Genomic DNA, 6,057 nt, shown 5'->3' on the forward strand with positions numbered 1-6,057 from the left:
TACTTCTTCCAAGACAGATTTGTTCATTATTTTGGCAGTCCATGGTATATTCAATATTCTTCACCAACACCACAAGTCAAAGGCGTCAATTCTTCTTCGGTCTTCCTTATTCATCACCCAGCTTTTGCATGCTCATGAGGTGGCTGAAAACATGTAGATACCCAAGAAACTTGAAAGCGGCAATGCACACAGACACATGTACACCAGTGTTCACTGCAGCGCTTTTCACAACAGCCAAAAGGAGAAAACAAACCCAAATATCCATTAATAAATGGATAAACAAAATGCGGTATATACACACAATCAAATATTACTCTGCCATAAAGAGAACTGAAGTCCTGATGCATGCCACACCATGGATGAACCTTAGAAACATTATGCTGAGTAACATAAGTCAGTTACTAAAGAACAAATAACATGTGATCTCACTAATACAAAATACCTAGAATAGGCAAATGTATAGAGTTCAGAGTTTAACAGTGTTTACCTACGGCAGGAGGGAGAGAGGGAGGGAGAAGTACTGTTTAGGAAGCAGTGAGTTTTGGTTTATGGTGATGGTTGCACAACATGACTGATGCAATTGGTCTCAGTGAATTGTACATGTGAATAATGTTGCATTGGCAAATTCTATGTTATCTATATTTCTACAACAATTAAAAAAAAAAAGAGTAAAGAGACTGTGAGGGATCTCCTATGAGGAAAGTGAATCCACTTTAATGTATGTGTTTTTGACCTATTTTGACTGCTCAGAGGATTTTTTTTGGGGGGGGGGGCTGGGGAATATGCCAAATACATGAGTTCCAAAGAGATGAAGTTGTTACTAGACCCTTTCAGAGAATACTAGATATTCAGGCTAAAATTAGACTTAACTAATGTAAAATTCCAGACCTCAGAGGTTTACTTATTTGTAACTATTATAAAGGAGAGACTATCAGTCAGTGAATATACTCACGAAAAAAAGAGAAGAAACTGCTAACTTCTTATCCAAGGCATTACGAACAGCTTTCCTACTTGTGTCATCAGTTTTAAAGACAATATGTTCCTTTCTCATTTTGTACTTTTATTAATTTTTATTCTAAAAATCCCCAAAAAAGCATCCTACGGGTTTTATTTAAAATGTTCTTTAAGGTTTCTAATACAGAAATTAAGGAGCCCTGGTGGCCAGTGGTTAAGCATTCAGCTGCTAACCAGAACATCAGCAGTTCGAACTCACCAGCTGCTCCACAAAAGAAAGACGTGGCAGTCTGCTTCCATAAAGATTACAGCCTTGGAAACCCTATGGGGCAGTTCTACTCTGTCCTATAAGGTTGCTACGAGTCAGAATCAACTTAACAGCAATGAGTTTTTTTGGAACACAGAAATTCAAGTTAAACTTAAGATATCTTTTTCCCATACAATTACCCACAAAGTAAAGAAACAAAGCCCCAAAATATCATGTCCGTTGATGGTTATTCATTTCCTTTAACATCCTAATTTCACATAATTTCTTTCTGTGTTCTTTCTCCATGAAAAACAAAAGTTAGCTCTCAAGACTGGAGCTAAAATTGGTAAACACAAACTGAAAATTCTTCAATAGTGGAACACCCTCTGGCATTGCAGGATCTGAAATAAAAATGAGGCAAGCGGGAGCTGCTGCTGAGTGGAATTACCAACAGGTAACGTAAAGAAGCCCTGGTGGCACAATGGTTAAGCACTTGGCTGCTAGCAAAAGGTTGGCGGTTCAAACCCACGCAGCAGCTTCATGGGGAAAAAGGCCTGGTGATCTGCTCCTGTAAAGACGGCAGCCAAAAAAAAAAAAAAAAAAAACCCTATGGGGAAGTTTACTTCATCACATAGGGTCGCTGTGAGTCGAAAACTGAGTTGACAACACCTAACACCACCAAAGTAGAGGGTCAGCAAAAATAAGGAAAACTCTCAATCAGATGGATCGACACAACAGCCACAAAATGAACTCAAACGTACCAACGATCATGGAGATGGCACAAGACCAAAAGCTTCATTCTGTTATACATTAGGTCATCATGAGTTGGAGTCAACTCAACAGCAACTAACAGCAACAAAGTAAACCACTTTAAACCAGGATAAACCTTTATTTGCTTTAGTATCTTCAGCTGTGACTGGAACAACATTCATTAATTCAACGACAGTCATTCAACAAACATGCATCACTAGTAAAAGATAAAGCATTCATTCCTACCTCCACCAATAACTTTCTGTTTAACACAAGCACATAAAGTTCTCTGTGTTTTAGTTTCCTCATCTTTTCAATGAGCATAATAATCCCTTACATCTATTAATTTGCAGGGAAGAATAACAAGATGATGTTTTGGTTTACAAAAAAAACTACAGATGTACATGGTTCCACCATTACTATTTCTGCCACCGACCTATTCCAATATACAACTTAATTCAGAGGGAAGTTAGACTTTGTCACTAAGGAGTAAAGTTATGGACATTATGATGAGGATTGGAGGAAAAATTGTTACCTCTTCTTTGCCACAATAGGTAAATAAACCAATCACCACTGATAGCCTCAAAGTCCTTTTGATGCCTTCTTTGAAATGTCATTGCAATACTGAGACTAGAGAAATGCAGTAAAAGTCATTGCCACCAAGTCATTATGACAGCAGTAAATAAGGCTCTAGATAAAATAAAATAGGCCGTCTCTACAAATGAGTAGTACTCTTCTGTGTGCATGTTTGCATGCGTATAAATGTAAATCAGACAGAAGAACTGAGTAAGAGAGTGGGTTAAGAGAATCCATCTCCAAAACCAACCAAACCAAACCAAACCCACTGCCATTGAGTCAATTCTGACTAACAATGACCCTATAGGACAGAATAGAACTGCCCCCATAGGGTTTCACTGCCACATCTTTCTTCCGCGGACCAGCTGGTGGGTTCAAACCAACAATCTCTCGGTTAGCAGCTGAGCGCTTTAACCATGGCACCACCAGGGCTCCTCAATCCATCTCCACTGCTAGAAAATTAAAGGCATACAATTCTGAGGATATAAAATATCATCTTCATGTTAAAAGGACAGCAGTGTATTTTCTATTTTGTGGCACAACCATATCTAATATTTAAATACTGGGAGAAACGCAAAAAATAATTGGAATAGAACTTAGCCCTGACCTTACACGAAAGAAACATTATTCTTACCTTTCCTTAAAACTCTTGCATTATGCAAAAAATTCCTGTAAGTAACAAAATCTAGTTTTGTAAAGTCTTATTTACTTCCTGGATGTTCCTCAATTATCCATTTTGCTAAATGATCTCCCAAAAAATATGTAAATTTCATAACTCACAGGTTGGCCTCAATATACTATCAACAGTGAGAACCAAGGCATACATTCTGCTTACAGATTCCTTTTCCCATCAAATCATGTACCTTGATTCCTTCCATTTAGCAATCACTAGTTAGAAACTTTAATCATCATTAGAAGATTTTCGTTATCTCAGTTTGTTCTTTCCGCCTCTAATCTTAATATCTATCAACTCCAGTCTTAGATTTTATTCACGTTACTAAAAGTGAACAAAGAAACTCCAAGAACCAAGCATGGCTGATGTGTATCACCACACGTGAGCAGCAGTGAATTCTCTGAAGGGTCTTTTCCACTAACAATAGTAGTCCTCGTGGACTGCAGCGCCCTCAGAGGCAGGCAGAGAAACCTGATTATCTACATGATTTACCAGCTAACATGTAATTTCCTTCCTTAAGCGCTGTGTTTTCCTTTAAGATGCAAACTATGGCCAGACTATCTCTCTTGTTATCAGAACAAGGGATCAGAACCTTAAAATTGTACTTGCCAGAGCTCAGTGAAAAATGAAATTACCACCAGGGCGTCCTGGAAGTTGTCCCAAAGGTTACCAGATTTCTATCACATTTTCTCTCAATACTCTTCCCTGTTTTCCTTTCATAAACATTATTGTAAATCCAAAGTGTCTCCTAATCATTTTAAAAGACTGAATAATGGCACTAACATTCAAACAGTTAAAGCAATTTTATGTTGGCAAAATGAACTAAAGAAGATTCACCTCTATAAACTGAGAGTACATTCTGGCAATCTCATTGGCTGAGGTGCTTTATATATGTTTGTAAGCCTCCAGAAATAACCCTGAAACAGTAAATGATACTGAAAACCTTATTTTGAGAAACACATACAGAATTTTGGTGGTTTCTTAGATTTCTGTTTTCTCAAAGGTAGGCATGCCTGGAACTATCAAGACTTCCCATCTTATTCCACCCTCGCTTCTTTAAATGCCCTGCACCTGAACTGTTCACAAAAGCTCTACTTTCCTGTATCCATATCTGTGCCATCTTACTTAGAAACTCTGGGATAAAATTAAAACAACTAAGTCAATTTCAAGGGTTAATATAAAGAGACCAGAGTCCTGTCACTACTTTTAACATTAAAATGAAAGTAAAAGTTTTTCTTTCTCAGTTATGAAAGCTATAGAAAAATAAGCAGGCATGCTTCCTCTGAATGAAGTTATACAAATAACCTAAATCTACGTGCTATAATGACCATGAAAATTATTTAAATGCAAATGTGATAGATACAGGGACACTTCTTTTTATTCGGAAACACTTTCGGAAGACATGACATTGGCTCTAAGAAGCTACAGAATACTTTCCTAACATCATTGAGGAATCTATTCAAATCAGAATGAAAAAAGAATAAACCCTAATGACCAATTTACACTTTAATTAATCTAATAAGGTAATACTCCAATTCCAAGTTCCAGAGACAAAAAAAAAAAAAAGGAGGGGGCCACACAGAGTACAATGCCGTTTCTCTCAGGAAAGAGTTACTCCAGAATTTGAGACAATGTATGGGTGACACTGATGGGTTAAGAACAGCCCAGCGTTCATGATTTCTCATTAGAAGCAGCCTTCCCCTTCATTGACGTGCGATAGGAAAAGTGGGGAGTTTAAATCAAAGTGGTTACGGCTCTTCAGCGTCAAGCCTGGAAAGAGCTTGCTGCGGTCAATTATGCTGAGAAGCTAGGGCCTTGAGACGAATGCGGGGTGGAAAAAACAGTTTTAAAAGGAACTGAAAAAAATGGTCTACATTGATATAATAGACGTAGAACTGCTTCTTTCTCCATCTTTCACGTCAAGTTCAGGGGTTTTTTTATTGTTATTTTTTAAGAACTTTTCTTCCTTGTGGTGCTTGCTGCAGTTTGCTGATGTAGTTCCCAACTCCTGCCTTCCTTTGGTGACTGTTATTAACGGACTGGCAAAGGCTGAGTAAAATGCACTTAAGAAACAAGGAATCACCTCTCCCTGCCAAGACGCACATGCTGCCCAGTACCTGAGGAAGAGCTCTGCTACTGCTGGCCAAGAGAAATCCCAGTTTAACCTCTGCCTCCCCCTTCCAGATCCATTGCAAATAAATGTGCGTGTGCCACTTGCAGAGAATCTGCCTGACTCACACCCTCCCTCCAGCCTGCGGTGTGCCGGGGAAAGATGTGAATGCTCCGTCCGGGAGCGGGCAGGCAACCGGGGACCGCGGCCTCAGTGGCACCGAGAGTTCCCCAGGCCTCCCCCTCCGGTAGGTTTGGGAATGTTTCCCCTCAGGCAGGTGCCCAACCACACTCGCGACCACCCGGGCTCACAGGAACACACGTGTCACTGCGCCCGAGCCCAGCCCTCCATGTACACTTGACCAACAATCCTGGCAACAATGCCCAGCTTTGCGCTGGGGGCTTTGCGAGGGGGAGAAACAGGACCACCCAACTCCTTCTCTAACGTTAAGAAGAAAAAAAAAAGTACTTTTCCGCGGAAAGGGCCGTCACACGCCACCAGCGCCCAGCCAGGGGGATGCCTGGCCCGCGGCTGACCTCGCCCTCCCCGAAGCGCGCCGAGGCCGCCTGTGTTCCCTCCGGGACCGGCCCCGGCCCCCCGTCCGCCGCCCATGTGAGGCGGAGGACTCAGCCGACCCTCCCTCTGCTGCCCGGGCTTGGAGCTCACCTCCTGGGGTCCGGCTTCCGTCGCTCCTCCAGTTTGGCGGTGGAGTGTGGGGCTGCAGCGGCCGCCGCCGCCGCCGCCGCC

The 6,057-nt window shown here is 41.2% G+C and overlaps 1 protein-coding gene across 3 annotated transcripts in view; it reads right to left on the minus strand.

Moving 5' to 3' along the window:
* Nucleotides 1-6,051, minus strand: part of SLC4A4 (solute carrier family 4 member 4) — a 410,477-nt gene extending 404,426 nt beyond the window's left edge. For 2 of the 3 annotated variants that reach the window (XM_004383322.1, XM_004383321.1), the window contains exon 1: nt 5,977-6,051. The gene's annotated coding sequence lies outside the window, so the exon portion shown is untranslated. The remainder of the gene's footprint in view (nt 1-5,976) is intronic. The other variant, XM_004383323.2, reaches the window with a different exon arrangement.
* Nucleotides 6,052-6,057: the final 6 nt, after the last annotated feature.

Source organism: Trichechus manatus, unplaced genomic scaffold (assembly GCF_000243295.1).
Source record: "Trichechus manatus latirostris isolate Lorelei unplaced genomic scaffold, TriManLat1.0 scaffold00108, whole genome shotgun sequence".
Lineage (NCBI taxonomy): Eukaryota > Metazoa > Chordata > Mammalia > Sirenia > Trichechidae > Trichechus > Trichechus manatus.